The sequence below is a fragment of the Suncus etruscus genome, chromosome 12 (assembly GCF_024139225.1).
Source record: "Suncus etruscus isolate mSunEtr1 chromosome 12, mSunEtr1.pri.cur, whole genome shotgun sequence".
NCBI lineage: Eukaryota > Metazoa > Chordata > Mammalia > Eulipotyphla > Soricidae > Suncus > Suncus etruscus.
In genome coordinates this window covers 40,429,626-40,447,675 of record NC_064859.1, presented here as the reverse complement: position 1 = coordinate 40,447,675, position 18,050 = coordinate 40,429,626, and the positions used below count along the sequence as shown (strand labels likewise).

Genomic DNA, 18,050 nt, shown 5'->3' with positions numbered 1-18,050 from the left:
AGTATATGTCCAGAGTGTGATGCTAAATCCCACTGTCATTTGTCTGGGGTCATGGGCGTAATATTTGGCAGTTTGGAAGGTATTATTGGGCAAGAGGAGGGGGTAACTGAGATAAATACAGTCTCAGCTTTTCCCAGTGATTATGTCCAGGGAGCATGCATATTAGAATGCAAATTCTGGAAGTCAGAATCTTGTTCTAGACATACTGCTGCAACTTGGGAAAGCTATTTTACCTCTCTGAATATCACTTTTGTCACTTGGAAAATGGAAATGAAAGTCCAAGAAACAGTACAGAGGGAATGTACTTACATTGCATGTGGCTACAGTGGCCTTAATTTTGGTTCAGATCCCTGAGCACCCCTGGGATCAACCTACACAAAACTAGGAATAGCCCCTGTGTACTTCTGAGTCTGACTCACAAACCCAAAAATAGTTAAAGTGGGAATGAAGCTTCTCCTGACATAGAGTTATAAATCAGCTTTCAATAACACTCTGATGGACTGTTATATCATGTGGGTGCAGGAAATACCACAGTAATTTCCTGGAAAAATTAATACAATTTCATCTAGTCCCTATCCAGCTGCTAAGAGTTCTGGGATATCACTTCTCAGGTTGTTTTTATGTCACTGTCTTTAAATCTAAGACTGGGTATGTGATCTTTCAGTCATTGTAAGTAGAGGCATTGCACTTTCAGTCATGTGCTCTGTGTATAAAGTTCTGGAGGGGTGAGAGCTGGATCAGTGGGTAAGGTGCATGGAATATATCTTGAACAACGCTGGTTATATCTCCCCACTTCCAAAAATCCCTGAAAGATGAGAGTTGGGGAGATACCAAACCAGGTAGAGATCAGAGAAGATTTCATTAGAACCCCAGAAAAGTGGAAAGTAGCAAGATCAAAGATAAAGGGTAAAGAACTGAATCTGATCAAACAAGGATGGCAAACGTTTCAGTGCTTGAAGCTTGGGAAGGTTCAACACTGCCAGGCTGTAAGGAACCAGGTAGAATTGGGCCAAGAATACCTAGGTAATAGCTAGTATGAAGTGTCTAAAAGTACACATGAGGGAATGGGATGCATCGAGGGAAGCTTTCTCAGTCCCCTTGAGGTATTGCTTTCAAAGCCCTCTCAGAGTTGAGCAGGACCAGGGATCTAATATCAACCACTCTATTGGGCTAATGTGTTAGGTCCATCTTAGACACTTCTACCACGATTTTATCAATGGAACCCAAAACAGTTTCCTTCTCTAATTAGGAGCTAACCAGGATACCACAAGAAGAAAGAAGTGAGATGCAACTAGTGATGAACAAAATGGTGTGAAATTTGCTTCTTTCTTCTTAATTTATCTTATTTATTTATTTATTTATTTATTTATTTATTTATTTATTTATTTATTTATTGACTTTTAGTCACACACAATAATACTTGGAAGTTACTCCTGACTCTGCACTCATACTCCTGGCATGCTTGAGGAACCATATGGGATGCCAGAAATCAAACCTGGGTCAGCCTCATGCAAGGCAAGCATCCTACCTGGTGTACTCCAAACTATGTGTGTTTTTTTGTTTTTTGTTTTTTTTTTGAGTATGAAGAAGGATTTTGTCCAGTCAAACTGAAGCTGATCTGACTTGAGATTTAATAGCCCTAGTTCAGGCTCCAAGTTGTAGGAAATCCTTCTCACAGGTGTATCAGAAGTAATGACATGTTTACTGTATCATGGATCCTTTTTACTTCATAGAAAGGTGGAAGTAGTGCAGGAGAGATAGTACAGGGGTTAAGATACTTGCCTTGCACATGGCAAGCTCTTGTTTGAATTCTCAGCACTGCAGAGCTGAGCAAAACCAAGGATCACTCCTTAGTAGCTAGGAATAGCCCCTAGGCACTGCTGGATGTGATTCAAAATCACCAAAAACTATTTCATACAAGAATGACTAAATGGTGACAAAATTAGAGAGGATGTAAAACAACAAGTACTATCATTCATTACAGCAGAATCAAAGTGGAATAGTTCCTTCTGAAGACAACAGGGTACATTTTATAAAGTTAACAATACATTAACAAATGATTTTGTAATCATATCCCTAAGCATCTACTCAATAGAATAAAAACATACATTGACACAAGAACCTGTTTTACAATATTTATAGCATCTTTTTATAAACACCAAAACTATGAAACAGCTATGATCCACTGAACAGGTAAATGAATTGAAAAAAACAACAGTATCTGCACAACCATAAATACTATTGAGCAATTAAACTAAACAAACTATTTATTCATACAAAAAAACAAGAGTTGAGAACAATGAAACTCACTGGGATTAATTCTCCTTGATGGTAGGTGGGACAAATAGTGTGTTTTGGGGGACTTGGTCACACCTGTGTCTTCTCCTTATTTCTAAGGCATGGTGAGTTGGTGGCTGCTGTCCATAGTCTGTTCAAGATGTGACTTGAGTGAGAAGGAAACCCTCTTTATGTAAAACCAATGACAACTGATGTAGTCACCTTTCATAAGAAAGTAAAGCCTTTTACTTGCTGTGCCAGCTGACTTCCAGCTCTGCTTCTCTAGAGGTCAGAATCGCTTCCAGAATCGCTTCCTGAGCAACACAAACTCCTGACAGAATTGTGCTGGTTCTGAGATTCCTGCAAAGCTACCCTGGCCATTCCCACATGGAAAAACCTTAGGCCCAGTGGCCCATGGAGTACTGCTCTCCCATGACACGCAGAGGTGACCATACTCTGGAAATAGATTTAGGCAGGACCAAGGGGCTGTCATTTCAAATGGGAAACTGAGACTTACAGATAAGGTATGTATTTTGTGCACACAGTTCTTTTGTTTCTTTGGTGTGATATGATGATGGAGTCAGCACCATTAACTTGTTTGCGCTCTGCCACAAATTTTGTGGTGCCACTGGAAGTCACAAACAGCATTTCCCACTTGGATTGAACTTGGCAGGTCCCACTTGCAATGTCAGGTAATCCCCATACCCCAAATTTAAAAGTTCTATAATTTTTAATCAAAATTTTTCTTTAAAATAAATACTTTAATTGAATCACCATGAGATACACAGTTAATAAAGTTGTTCATGATTGAGTTTCAGTCATACAATGTTCAGCACCCTTCACCTGTAACCATGTCCCACCACCAATGTCCCCAGTTTCCTTTCTGTCCTCCCCTCTCCTCTGCCTGACTTAGTGGCAGACATTTTTTTTCCTTTCTATTTTCTTTTTTCCCCATTTAGACACTGGTTTGTAATATAGTTACTGAATGAGGTATCATGCATATGCGATTTTTAAATTCCAAATAGTCTACATTTAATTTTCAGTGACAAATTAGGGACGAGGCTCCTATATAAATAAGATCAGAGATTCCTTGCTGATTTCTAAATGGCATATTTCCTCTTAAAAGCAAATGTTAAATGCTTACTTTCATATCTGAGAAACGTGACAAGACCCCATTATAGCATTTAGATATGAAGATTTTTGTCAATAAAAAAATTCTAAGACTTTGGGTGGAGAGATATAGTACAGCTACTAAGGCGCCAGTCTTGGGCCGACCCATATAGTCCCCCTGAGCCCAGCCAGGAATGATCCCTGACACAGGGTCAGGAGTAATCTCTAAACACTGCTAGGTGCGGCTTCCAAAACAAACAAAAATTGAAACCTCAAAGATAAAAATATCTTTATTCATTCAACCAATAGTCTGATATTTATCTTTGCTCAAGAGAAGAATTCAAGTCGCATGAACAGTCCTTTCCAACTTTCACAAATCATACAGATCCCAGGGGGGGGAAAACCTGGTGAAACGTAGGAAGCTCATGTTTCGCTAGAGTGCTTAAACTAAACTAGATTTTAAAGGATGAGAACGCTTTCTCCCTTCTTTTTGGCTTACCTGTCATTCCCAAGCGCGATTTAACTTTTAAGCTCCTTTCTGGGCATGAGTTAATCATTCCATTTCCAAAACTAGGGCAAGATGCATGCAAGCATCCGCACCCGGGAAGAGATAGATGTGAGGCAATGGGGGCCAGGGCCGATTTCCCCAAATCCTGGAGCATCATTAAACTGGGACGTGACTGACCTCAGAAGTTCAGCCTATGGGAGAAGGTCAACCACCTCGAGCACGTTTGGTTGATGGCCGAGGGGGTCGCAGGTGAGAGCGACGTCCGACAAGTCAGCCAGAAACGGCAGCAACAGCCAATCAGGATGCAGATCCCAGAGGAGGTGGGCGGGCCGGAGCGAGGCGCCCGGAGGTGCGCGTGCGCATTCGAACGACGGGGGCGGGGCTTGGCGAGCCGGGGCGGGGTGGGGCGGGGCTGTGCGCGCTCTGCAGCGGCAGCGGCGGTAGGTTGTGTGTGTGTGTGAGTGTGTGGCTGCGGCGCCCGCTTACAGCTGTGGGCTCCAGGGCGGGGCTCGCAGGTGGGGCTGAGGCTTCGCGGCTGCAGGTAGGTAGGTCGGGCCGGAGAGACCCGCCTTAGGAGCCCCGCTACAGCCCCCCAACCTTGAGCTCAATTAGGCAGTGGCGCTGCGGAGAGAGAGAAAAGGCGCCGCGGAGCGCGAGGCCCGGGAAGACCGAGGGCAGTCGGCGGGACGGCGGAGCCCCGGAGGCGCTGGCCGGAGTTCGCAGGTAGGTGGGCCGCGCCGACCCAGAGGAACCTGGAGGCCTGGCTGCCCCGGGTTGGGCCTCGGGCCTTGGAATCCCACGCCTGCGGTTGTCATGGAGATGGCCAGCCTGGTCAATGCTTGCTGGACGTCTTCGAGCCTTTGGGAGCCTCCGACCCCGCTCGACCCTTCGACAGACCGAACGCGGGGCTGGAAGTGGTTCCGAAGGTGCTTGCGACTCCTGGGCTGGATGCAGTGACTTCAGATGCTCCGAGGCCCAGCTGTGTTTCGGGTGTAAACAGAAGCGGCTACAAATAAACACGCCTCCCAGACTCTGGGATCTTTTTGGGGGAGCTCCATCCTCTCCGATTGTGTCTTCGACCCTGTTTCGCTCATCCTTCACTTCTTTTCATTTTAATTTCTTTGCTGGTGTAGCTAGCTAGTCAGTTCATGGAGGCTTGAGGAAATTATAGGGGCCCAGGTCCAGCTCCTGGAAAAAAAAACAGTTATAGGCATGTGTAGGCCCGCTGAGATCGACACCCTGCAAATTGTCAAGGTAAAGGTTTGTTTTTCGTGAGCCAAGTGAACCTCGCTGGCCTCCCTGCACCCCAGGACTGTCTCTCCTTTGCTCACCTGCCCCCCTGACATTACATAATGATGTCTTGTCTTCACTGCTGTGAATCCATCCATGGTGGTAGATCCTTCTTTGGGATAAGAAAATAATGTATAGCAGATGTAAAGCTTGTTTCACTCACTGTCTTTTGCTTTGCCCCAGAATGTTCTGTTGTTAAGAGTAGGATTTGACTGTCACCTGTTCTCAGGGCCACAGAAGTGGGGGTTGGAAGTGCTAGTGGTTGGATCTTTGCAGTGAAATTCTCCTGATTCATCTCCATTCACAGGGGTGCGGGTGGAGAGTATGGCATGGCTGTAGGCAAAGCCCCTTGGGTTGTGGGACATAGCAGGCTGATGTCCCTGCTGCGTCCTGGACCTGCTATTTGCTAACTCTGGTTCTCAGTTTTCTCATCTTTCAGAGGTAGCAACAGAACAATTTTGCTGAGTATGTTTAGGAATCTGGATGCTATAGACATTGGTAAGTGGACATAGAGGAACTATAAACTGACCTCAAATTATGTCTGAAGTTTTATTTGATAGAAAACAAGCAGGGATTTTGTCTTTGGGTCTAGGCAAGGTCCCTAATTTGAGAGATTCTCTGCTGAAAGGTTTATTCCTGGAAGATAGTCTCTTTGAAGATAGGTGAATGTTGGTGCGGCATGGCAAGGTCCTTCTGCTGTTCTGTGGGAGTACCCGTGTGTCAGAAGACCATGGTTATGTCCCAGTAGTGACTTTGTTGAGAGTAACAGCCTCCTTGTTTGCACTGTCTTTTAAACAGGCCTCTACAGCAATAAGCCAAAGTTACTACTGGAGGTTGCCCCTGTAGATTGGGCTTAAATGAATAGATGTAAGCAAGACAACTTGCTCTTTTTTACTTTTTAAAATGCTGTACAAATTTAAAGAGGAAGGAGGATTGTATTTCTATGAGCCCAGTGGTGGTCTAGTCTAAATATACTAAGTCTAGAAGTTAATATGCTTATCTATTTTTTTATCTTAGTCTTTATATGCTCAGGAACAAGTTCTCTCTTCTGATTGGCCTCAAAGTTTAGGATAGACCTAATTTATCCCATTGCTTGAAAAACTGGTTAGTTCCTTGTATTGCTGTTGAGCATTAAAAAAAACCTTCAGGATCAGACAATAGTATAGCAGGTAACCTTGCATTCATTAACCTGAGTTCAATCCCCAGGACAACATATGTTCTCCTGAGCCTGCCAGGAATGATCCCAAAGCACAGAGCCAGATGTAAGCCCCGAGCACAGCTGAGTATGGCCCAACGACAAAAATAAAACAAATTAAAAAAATAACTTTAAGGAAAGGGTGAAATAAAATATCATATCATATACTTTTTCCTAACTGTAAGGCACCAGAGAGAGGATGGTATATATGACAGATAACTAGTCACTCTGCAAGTCCTTTTATTCATCTGCCTCCCTAGGAACCTTTTCAGATCTGCAAATGCTCCAGAGTAGTGGAACAGAAAGTTGTATGGGACCTCTGACCACCTCCCTTGTGATTGAATGCCTCAAGATCTAATGAGACAGAATGGTCGAAGGGGAGCCTGGACCACCAAGACTGTTTTATCCTCTATCCTGGTTTCTTATGACCTTTATAGATGATATATTCCAGGCAAATCCCCATACAATTACTAGCTTCTCATAATGTCAAGTAACTTTGGGATTTTTCTGAGGTACAAATAGCACAAATCTGCCTTGAAGAAGGCTTCATTTCATCCTTGATGCTTTTGGAGACTTAATAAGTTCATCTTGAGAGATCCTTCCGGAAGCTTTTTCTGGGGTCTTGAAACAGAAGCCCTGAACAGAGCTTATTCTAGGGAGACCAATATTGACCAAGAAAGATCTTGTTTTATTTTACCTTTGATTTAAAGGAAAAGCCATTATAAACTCAACTCTCTGGAATTGACTTCTGTTTTTGAACCTATGCACTCATTGCGCTCTACATTTTTCTATTTTGATACTATTTTAGATTCACAAAGAAGTTTAAAACATAAATTAGAGAATTCACAAATAATTTTACTACAGTTGCTTTACTGCAGTTGCTTTATTCTCTTATTTGTGTGTGGTTGGTTTTAGGGTGTTATTTTTTGGGGGGGTGCCATTTAAAATTAAGTTACAGACTTTTACTTCTAAATACCTTTCTATTTTCTAAAAATGGAACCATTTTGTGATAACTATCTTGTGATAAAAGGCAATTCTTTAATCCAGAGGTCTTTTCCAGATCTTGCCAGTACTTCCAATAATGCGTTTATGCAAAACCAGATCTAGAATTAGGTGTGTATGACTTGTCATGTCTGTTAGCTTCCTTTAATCGATATCACTTCCTGAATCATCTTTGTACTTGGTGATGTTGACAGTTTTGGAGAACACAGCCTGTTTGCTGGATAAATGACCCTCAGTCTGGATTCTCTTGCAGTTTCCTCATGTTCATGATTAGAGTCTGGTTTTGCCATTGTGCATAGGCTATACCCTATTTCCCTGCCCCCCCTTGATGTTGGTTTTTGCTAAAAAGAATCAGGAATCTTTGGAGAAGTAATTGATTTCAGAGATGGAAAGTACAAGCTGAGTTTGTAAAATTTTGTGCCAGAAAGAAGTCATCTGAAAATGAAGAAGACATGTTAAAAGGTCTTAAAAGTCAGCATGAAGAGGCTTCTTGCAGGCAGGCCAACTCCTCAGCAATTTATGCAACAAAATGAATAATGACAACAAAAGACTCTACTCTGTTTTGCTTTTAAAAAGAGGGGGCAGGAGACATAGTGCAGGACAATGACTCTCTTCATCATGATCTCCCCACCAAACACTAAGAGTAGGAGTTGACCCCTGAGCAGGAGGTCCAGAAGTAGTCCCTAGGCATCATCAGTGTGCTCTCTTCCCCCAGCAAAAATGAGAAAGGAATTCATACACATGAGATAGAAATAAAAATTAAGTATATAAGGAAGAAAGTAAAGTTCCTCATTTTACTGCACTTCCAACTAAGTGTAGACAGAAATATGGAATTAGAGAATCACCATCTGTCAACTATCATAATTGATTCCACTAAGATTCATCAATGGATTCTAAAACTTGTGAATATGAAGAGTAACAGTATGTTTACATAGCCTCAAACTATCTTCCTATGATACACATTTATAGCAATGGCGAAATGGTGACTTCTGTCTGATTGACATTAATTTACTTAATCAAGCAATTCAAGAAAACAAGTGCCAAGAATGGGATCAGAGAATAGCATCTTGAGTCCTCCTGTTGAGCTGCAGTAGAACAATAGCAACATCCCGCTTTTAACCCAGGTTAGAAGGGCAGATAGTGGAGCCAATAGCAGCAGAAGCATGCCTCTTGCCAAAATTCCTCCTTACAGGACAGACACTGGCCACAGAGAAACCCCTCTGGACCCTGTATCTCTGTAGTGACAGCCTTGAAGACTTGACTCTGACATCCTTGGATCAATTTGATCTTATTTAACTTTCATATTTTGCACTAGGAGTGCATTTCCATGATTTCCAAAAGTAGAAGCTACAGTGGGAAAATATAGCAAATTTGGTCTTGACCCTTGCTTGTATCTCCTATATTCCCTACCTGGATACCCTGAAACCATGTGCTGCTTGAGTGGTTTCACATGTCTGTATGTGTGCATAGATTTTTCTCCCACACCCATACTCATATTGCCCATGGCTGTATAGATCTTTTCCCCTTCTTGAAGTTCCTAGTGTTTGCACAGTGAAAGTGGTTTCTCTTTCCTGTGCCCTGCTGCCCAGAGATCTTTTTCTGGGGCTCTGTGATCACTTACTAGGCCGTTTGTGTCTTATGTGGCAATAATGCTCTCCCTTTGGTTGCCTCCTCTATAGCTTTGATGTCAGCAGAGGAGCTAGAGGGAAGAGACTGGAAGTGAGGGGTGGGGGTTTGCAGACTCTAGACTCTTCCCCATTTACCTTTGAGCCCATTTGACTCTGATCTTCTCCTGTGGAAAGTGACTTAGTGCTCTTATTTATACAAACTTCTGGAAATACTTCCCTTGGTTTTACACAGATCTTTGAAAGAAGGTCTTCCCACAACCTGAATGGGAGCTTTGACCCTGCATCAGGAATGGTGATGTGCGGGTGCTGGCCTCTATCTGGCCCACTGTGGACTGAGCTGCAGATGTTGCAGACAAGTATGGGGGCCTCTGCTCCTTGGGTCCCAAGTAGCCCTCGAGAAATCAAGTAAATGTAGCAGGGTGAGAGGATGTGGCCAAAGCTGGCTGGATCTGTGTCTGCCTCTGAGTCCTTACAGCAACATGTTGTGTAGCCAGGAGGTACAGATACCTTTAGCCTGTTTTGTCTGCAGCCTCCAGAGCTGCCAGACTGTCAGCAGAGCTGGTTGTTAGCCATGTGTGTTCAAAGCCCAGGAGGAGAGTGCCAGGGGCTTCTTAGAGTGCAATAGTAGAGTCTGTTCTCATTCATTCCTGGTCTTGGGATCCACAATAGTAGGACTTGGTACCCTACTTTGGTGTGATCCCAAAAGATGGACTTAACAGAGGTGAAGAGTGAGCTGAGATGGCAGTCAGCCTCCTATTCCCCCCCTCCGTCCCCCCCCAGTAGTGCCATGTCTGAGGGGTGCTGAGACACTTCCTCTGGCCATGACTCACTTTGTCCATAGCCTTACCACTGTCCCACCCTGCTGGCCCAGAGCAGATAGTGGGGATCCAATGACCCAGTTTTGCCAAAGGTCAGAATGGGGACAAAGAAGACAGCTCAGAGGGTCTGTAGATAAGCCTGACTTTCTGGAAGTCAGCAGCTTCTTCTTTTAACTTTTTTTCTTTAAAATCTACTTGAGGTTCTTTTTGAGGCTCCTTTGAGTCTTTTGAGATTAAGGGGTGCATGGGTCCTTTTTCTATCTCATGCAGGCTCCTTTTGGGTGGCAGAACTACCCTGGAACTGCTCAAGACAGAAGAGCTGAGGGACCCATAGGCATGCCTCAGGAATAGAGGAAGTGTGACTCAGCCTCTAAAAAGGAAAACTGAATGTGTGTGTGTGTGTGTGTGTGTGTGGCGGGAGAGGGTGTCATTTTTTAACACATGTCTTGCTTGCCCACTAGCCCTGGTGTTGTCTTGTCCTTCTTGCTTGCCTTTTGCTTGTTCTGGGTGGTGGTCTTGACCACTGTTTAGAGAGAAGGGGCTCAGAGTTCTCGGGCAGCCTCCTGAGCACCTTCTGAGAAATATTTATCAATATATTTTATTTATTCATTTATTTATTTATTTATTTATTTGATTATTTATTTTGTTTTTGGGCTACACCCAGCAGTGCTTAGTGACCACTCCTGTCAGACTCAGGGGACCCACATCAGCCATGTGTAAGGTCAATGCCCTTCCCATTGTACTATTTCTCTATTTAAATTTTATTTTGGCTTGTTTTTTGAACTACACTCAGCAATGTTTAGTGGTTATTTCTTACTCTGCACTCAGAAATTACTCCCGGTGATGCTCAGAGGACCATATGGGATGCCAAGGATCAAACCCAGGTCAGCCATGTGCAAGTACCCCTCACAATCTCTTTCTCATAAATGGTCTCTTATGATTCTTTTATGATTGAATTTAGGCCACATCTGTAAATCCAGGGTTTTTTTTATTTAAATATAGATGTCAGAGAGATAGCACAGAGGTAGGGCATTTGCCTTGTACGCAGCAGACCCAGGACACACCTGGGTTCTATTCCCGGCAACCCATTCAGTCCCCCGAGCCAGGAGTGATTTCTGAGCACAGAGCCAGGAGTAATCCCCAAGCTTTGCCAGGTGTGGCCCAAAACAAACAAAATTTTATATAGAGGCCAGAGCAATAGCACATCAATAGGGCATTTGCCTTGCACACTGCTGACCTGGGACAGACCCAGGGTCTATCCCCGGCATTTCACATGGTCCCCCGAACCTACCAGGAGCGATTTCTGAGTGCAGACCCAGGAGTAACCCCTGAGCACTGCCAGGTGTGGCCCACCCCCAATCTTATTTTCCCCAAAGAAAAATGGTAATAGCCAATTGAAAAACTAGTTATTCTTCAGTGCCAATTTCACTTTATTTAAATTTAGAAGCAATAAATTCTAATAATCACTCCCACTCTCAAAATTCGCAGCTTAAGGATTCAATACCAATCTCAGAATTGCTAGTTGGATTACTTCTGTTAAACCTGTGCCATATAAATATTATTCACTCCAAGATCCAGGGATTAGAATGGCTAATATATCTTGGGGGTGGGGGAGAAGAATTTTATTTTACCTGTCACTTTCAGCAGCAGCCTTAATCAGACAGTGGGCCTGGGAATCCCGAGCAAATATTTGGTGGCCAGGCTCTTTTCTCTCCAATTCTTGATAGGAGAGTCTCTTGTGACATTACACTCACACTAGGCAAACAGAAGGCCCCTGGTATTTCTGTGTTATCACATTGTTTTTATTAAAAGATGGGAGCTTCAAGATCAGGCAGCACAGCTGTGCTTCGCTGAGTCTTATGAGTGAATTTGTTTTGCTGTGACCTAGTGTCTTTAGATCTTCAGCTTTCTCACCTTTGCAGTCATAACAGACAACCTGTGGACATGGCAAAAATTGTCTGGGATTAAATGGTGGCATTGTCAGGTGCAGGGTTAGAGCAACAGCCTGTGCACTGGGTCCTTGTTCAGTCTGATTTCCTAGCTCCAGCCTAGGAGAAGTCAGAGGAGCAAGGGCAGGTGACTGGGGAAGTGTTATATTTATAGTGTATCAGGGTTTATAGAATTGATTCATTAATAGGACTTTTATGGAATGGTCACTGTGTTAGAAAGTTTGGTAGTAAAGTATGGCAGACAAAACATACCATTCTTGGCATTGGGTGGGGGTTAGGTGACAGACCCTTGTTTTGTTTGTTTTGGGCCCATGTCTGGCAGTGTTCAGAGGTTGCTTCTAATTCCATGGGAATTAAGCCCAGATCTCTTGCCTTCAAATCATTCCATGGGCCAGAGAGATAGTACGGTAGGGAATGTGCTTTCTTTGCCTGCAGCAGATCCTGATTTGATACCTGGCACTTCATATGGTCCTCGAAGCCTCACTAGGAGTAATCCTAGAATTCAGAGCCAAGAGTAAGCCTTGAACACATGGGATGTTACCATGTGCCCCTCCTCAATCATTACACCATTGTGAACTGGGAATATATAACCTTTGGTATGACTACAAATAGGCTTACAGGCCTGTGTACTTGTATTTGAATATTATGAACAATATTAAGACAATCCGAATCCAGCTCTCATCCACCTCACTTAATGGCCTGTTTGTTTGGTAGTCTCTTGTAGCTCTTGCTTCTGGTCTTTGGATTCCTCTGTCACTCATCAGTCCAATGGCTGACTTCATTGCTCCCTAAAGTCCTTTAGGAGCTGTCAGGGCCCAGAAGACATCGACTCCCTACTGCTTTGTTTGCTAGAGTGGCCTTGTTTAATGCTAGGCAGTTCCAGACTCCCCTGGACTAATTCCGGACTAATGTGTGGGGCAGCAGCTAATGATAGCTGTCTGTATTCCTTTGATGGGGACCCCCATTCTTTATGTTTTCTCTCCTTATCTCACACTAGATATCTTCTAGCAGTCATTGAATAGCTACACCAGACTCCGGAAAAGTGGGGGAAGGGTTTTGCTTCATTTCCCCTGGATGTGCCTCTGTCATACATTCTTTTCCTTCTCCCTCTTCTATTTCCCCCCTGTCTGTTAGCTTGACTTCCCTTGCTGTCTGTTTAATGTCTTTCTCCTCTCCCCATAAACCCACCATAGTGTTACTGGTAGCTAGTATAGTGGCTGACCTCTCCTCAGAGTCCTCCAGCCCAGGAGGGAATATTATTTATTTATTTATTTATTCATTCATTTATTTATTTATTAAGAAATGAAATGAATGGAAGGATGCATGAGTAAGAAACAACGTGCTGAGTAGGAGGCATGCACACTTAACTGAGCAAGGTTTCAAGAGTGAATGAAGCAGCTGACTTTGAGAAATGATTTATCAGCTGCATTGCTTCGTTCACTCTCCAGGGCTTTGAGACTGTGGACAACTTTAATCTGTGGAAATAACAGTGGAACCTTTCCAAGTAAGGAGTGGAGAGTCTTAGACATTCCAACTTTTGCATCTGTATAAGAAAGATGGAGCACTACTTCACTACCCACTTCATCTGGGTAGTGAAGGGGCTCATGGTTCTCATCCTAGACCAGGGGCCTTTCTTTGTCTATGTTCTTTTGTATGTGTGTGTGGTTGAGGGAGTGTTGGGCATACCCAGCAATGCTCAGAGTTTAGATTTTAGAGCTGGGCCCGGAGAGATAGCACAGCAGTGTTTGCCTTGCAAGCAGCCAATCCAGACCAAAGGTGGTTGATTCGAATCCCGGCATCCCATATGGTCCCCCGTGCCTGCCAGGAGCTATTTCTGAGCAGACAGCCAGGAGTATCCCCTGAGCACTGCCGGGTGTGGCCCAAAAAAAAAAAAAACCAAAAAAAACAAACAGACAAAAAAGATTTTAGAGCTGAGCTCAGATGCCTGGCTCTGTATCACTCCTGACAGTGCTTGCAGAACCATATGGGATGCTGAGGGTTTTTTTTGTTTGTTTGTTTGTTTGTTTTTTGTTTTTTTTGGGCCACACCTGGCAGTACTCAGGGGTTACAGAAACAGGATTTCTGTGCTCAGAAATGACTCCTGGCTCAGAGGACCACCTGGGATGTGGGGGATCGAACCCATTTCTGTCCTGCGTAAGCCGTATAAAAGGTAAACACCCTAAAGCTGTGCTACTACTCCGGCCCAGATGCTGAGTACTGGCTCTGGATCAGCTATATGCAAGACAAGCACCCTGTTTGCTGTACTCTTTTTGGCTTTTAAAACATTTAATTATTACAATTTGGTTGAATATGCGTACAGTAGTAATTTTGCTTAGGGGTTTGCTGTACACAGTTACCTCTCCCCCAGCACCCTTATTTCAGTCCAATTCACCTTTCTCCTCACATAGAAGTGTCAGTTCTGTAATCCAAGGCCAAGAGCTTGCTTTCAGTCCCTTCCATCACCTTGCCCTGTTTCTCTGTAGATTACTGATGAGTGGGATCATTTGATGCTTGTTTTGAATTCTTACTTAGCTCAGCCTCATTCCTCTCATCTCTCAGAGGCTGTGAGGATGAAGTTATATGGAAGGTGTAGGTGGCCATATAGCTCAGTTAGTGGTTTGCAAAGGTCTGTAACAAATGGCACTGAGCCTCTTCTCCCTTGTAGACCTCAAATTTGGTAAGACCACAGTAATAGTTATATCTACTTGTTTTTTTGTTTGATATTGGACCAGTGGTGCTCAGGGGCTATACCTGACTAGGTGCCCAGGGGTCACTCCTGGCTGTGATGGAGGACCTGGCCATCAGTGGTGGGATTGAACCATGGCCTCATGCAAGCAGAGCCTATAGTTTATCATATTTACTCTCTCCAACTCTCAGCCATCTCTTCATTTTTATGTTACTGAAGATCATGCCTCCATTATGGGCCTCCCAGTTCCCAGCACAGCATACATGTGGGCCTAGCTGTCACTAGAAATACTATAACTCATTTCCCTGCTGTCCTGTGTCATGGCTGGACCACCTCTTCCTGGACCAGAGAGTTTATATTTCCTGTGTGAAGGACATGCAGGCTTCGCAGCACTACTCTTTTCTTCTTTTGGGCATGAAAGTGGCCATAGATACCAGGTAAACATAAGGATGTGACTGTGATCCAGTAAAACATTATTTTACAAAATAAGTGGTAGATGGTTTGCTCTTGAACTGATTCTTGGCTGAGACGAGACTGTTATTTTAGGCTTCTTCCTCAGGCATCTCTCTTGTCTTCACCCCTCATTACTGGCCTTATTTTTAATTTACTGAGAACAGGTCACAGCAAGACCATTTCTGCAGACCTTCCAGCCAGCACCATTGCATTTACTTGGGCTCCAATTGGCTAATCCCATTCCTTATAGTGCTCAGCTCTGAGGCCTCATGTAGGACCCCTCAGCAGTATTTTATTATGCCCCACACCTACAACTTTCTCCCCATATCTCCCATGTCCCCTGACTAGTTTTCCAGACAAACACTTAGTCTCTTGGCAGTTTTCTTTTCCTGTTTCTGATGCTCTTGGGAGCCAGTCCTGTGGCCCCTTCCCTGGCACTGTTTCTACTCTAGTCTTTTGCCCTCTGTTTGACAATGCCCGGACTTCTCCAGTTTCATCTTCTTGCCTATACTGAAGACTTTTTCATCTGCTTTCTTTCTATTCTTAGGAATAAAATAGCTTTATTTAGAGATGTTGACTTAGAGAACTCTGAGGGGAGAGAAAGTAAAGAAGCTTCTTCAGAGGAGAGATTGTGAGCTGACACATCTCAGATTCCCATTTCCCAAACTTGTTTGGACTGCCCCTCCTCATCACCTACGTAAGGAAGAAACACTCAGTGTTGTGGTATTTGTTCTCTGCTCTTCACCTATCACTTCCCGTGTCTCCTCCAGTAGAAAGTCCTGTACCTCCCTCTTTGGATGGAGAATGTGACTTCTTTCTCACTGACCAAGTTTTTTCTGTCCTTGCACATTCTGCAGGGTGTCTGCTCTTCCTGCTGCTGACCTTGCCCCTGGTTTGACTCTCAGAGCAGCTGTGAGTGCTGAAGGCCTGAAGCTGCAGACTCATTTCTAACAGGAAGCCAGTCCCCACCCCTGCACCTCAGTTTGCCATTATCTAGCTTTACCCACTCTGCTTATTGCCATCACATCAACCCCAGTATAGTGTTGGAAGTCTGTCCTATGATTAGCTTCGGTAGGACTTAACTCAAAGACTGCGGGGGACTCAAGGGCAGAAAGCACCTGCCTTGGGAGCACAAGGCCATGAATTCGATCCTCCTCTGGTGCCACCCACATGGGCTCAATACAGTCTCCATTGCTCTGCTAGTGATAGTAGGTGTGTGATCTCTAGCACACTGTAGTTGAGGGTGTGTGAGTACTCCAACAAGACATCTGACACCCCCCTCAACAAGAATGGCACCAGACACTGCAGCTAACATGTGCCACTCCATGGGAGTGCCATGTACAGGTATCAGTGTGCAGGCACCACAGTAAGTGGGATACCCTGACCATCACAACAGCAAAGGGAAGGGAAAACATTAAAAACAAAGGCATTAAAATTAAAAGTAAAACGAGACATGGCTTTATAAAAAATATTTTATTTCACAAGGGTGCAAACTGCCCCTTGTGATCTCTAGCATTAGGGGTCAGCTGTAAGCCAAATGTCTATCCTGGCATTGGAATAATAGTAGAGGGCAGGGGCCAGAGTGATAGCACAGCGGTAGCACAGTGGTAGGGCATTTACCATGCACAGGGCTGACCCAGGATGGACCATGGTTCGATCCCCGGCGTCCCAAATGGTCCGTCAAGCCAGGAGTGATTTATGAGCGCATAGCCAGGAGTAACCCCTGAGCATCACCAGGTGTGGCCCAAAAAACAAAAACAAAGAAATAGTAGAGGCATAGGGAGAGGGAAATTGAGCCAGGAGTAACCCCTGAGCATCACCAGGTGTGGTCCAAAAAACAAAAACAAAGAAATAGTAGAGGGCATAGGGAGAGGGAAATTGGGTTAAAAATTTTTTCATGAAAACAGATCTACATCAATGATAAAAAAAAAAAGCTTGCCAAATACATTTTTTTAAAATGTGTTGAGCCATTCAAAGCACTGGGCAGGCACAATTATGTCTTCTGCTATTTAATAAAAGCTTCTTTGAGGCTCCTGCAGCCAGTCATTTTTGTGATCAGCTCTGGAGAATTGAAGCTGAAGCTGATTCCAGTCCCTTTCTCAGGGAACTGGGTGGAGGAGGGTTCTCAGTGTCTGGGAGGTTGTTCTTCTTCATTGTGGCCATCAGATAAGGCTGTAGAGGGGACTGTGTGTTTGTTTCTTTCCAGGAGAAGCTTCATAGAGCACAGGGGTAAAGAAGCTTGAGTGGAAATCATCCAGTCCTGAGCCCACAGAATAAAAGCTGGCCTTTTCTTAAGTGGGAGTGTGGAGGTGTGTGGCTCCACCTCAGGAAAGACTAACTTGGTTTTGATCCCAGCACCACATATGGTCCCCTGAGCCTGCCAGGAGTAATCCTTGAGTGCAGTGCCAGAAGTAAGTCCTGAACACCACGGGTGTGGCCCCAAAACCAGAAATTAAAATAAATTAGAATTCTTAGCTGGGAATGTGACATGTGGAAAGAGCCTATGTTGCACCATGCATACTCACAATGCACAAGAATTTTGATAGTTCTTAGAATTTGCATTTTGCTTGTTCAATACCTGATGACCCCAGGTAAGGCATTGTTAAGACACACAGTAGTGCTAATTGCCCTAAGTGGCAAGCTACTGTTAGTGGAAACTAGGACCTAAAGTTTCTTATATTGAGGGCACATTGCCCTGCTTGTCTGCCCTCAGCCATCTCTTAGAAAGCATGGGCTTTAGTGGGCACTTTTCAATGGACCTCTAAGCTATGCTTCCTACTGCAAATTTCTGTGTTCTCTGGAACTTAGATCCCCTTCTCAGTTGTCCTTAGGCTATTGGCTTGGCTTATTGGCTAGGACTCCTGTTTCTAAACTGAGGGAAGAGCACAGGGACTTTGGGGGTATGTTTTAGGGATAGGTGAATTTCATAGTAGTAGAGGTGGCAGGCACTGAGGTAGCATTTCTGAGTACCTGGCACTCTACACAGATGAAGTCATCTTTTCATTTGTCACCCTATGTTAGAGGGAATACTGAGGAACAAAAGCAGAGTGACCTCTTCCCACTCCCCTTTACTGGTCACACAGGATTCTCTTAGGCTGCTTTCTTAGTTGAGAGCGATGGGCCCTATGAACACC

At 44.1% G+C, this 18,050-nt stretch overlaps 1 protein-coding gene across 6 annotated transcripts in view; it reads left to right on the top strand.

Moving 5' to 3' along the window:
• Positions 1-4,477: 4,477 nt before the first annotated feature.
• The window catches only part of INPP4A (inositol polyphosphate-4-phosphatase type I A), a 139,025-nt gene continuing 125,452 nt past the window's right edge, over positions 4,478-18,050 (top strand). For 4 of the 6 annotated variants that reach the window (XM_049784774.1, XM_049784770.1, XM_049784771.1 and 1 more), the window contains exon 1: positions 4,478-4,618. The gene's annotated coding sequence lies outside the window, so the exon portion shown is untranslated. The remainder of the gene's footprint in view (positions 4,619-18,050) is intronic. The other 2 variants (XM_049784773.1, XM_049784772.1) reach the window with 1 other exon arrangement.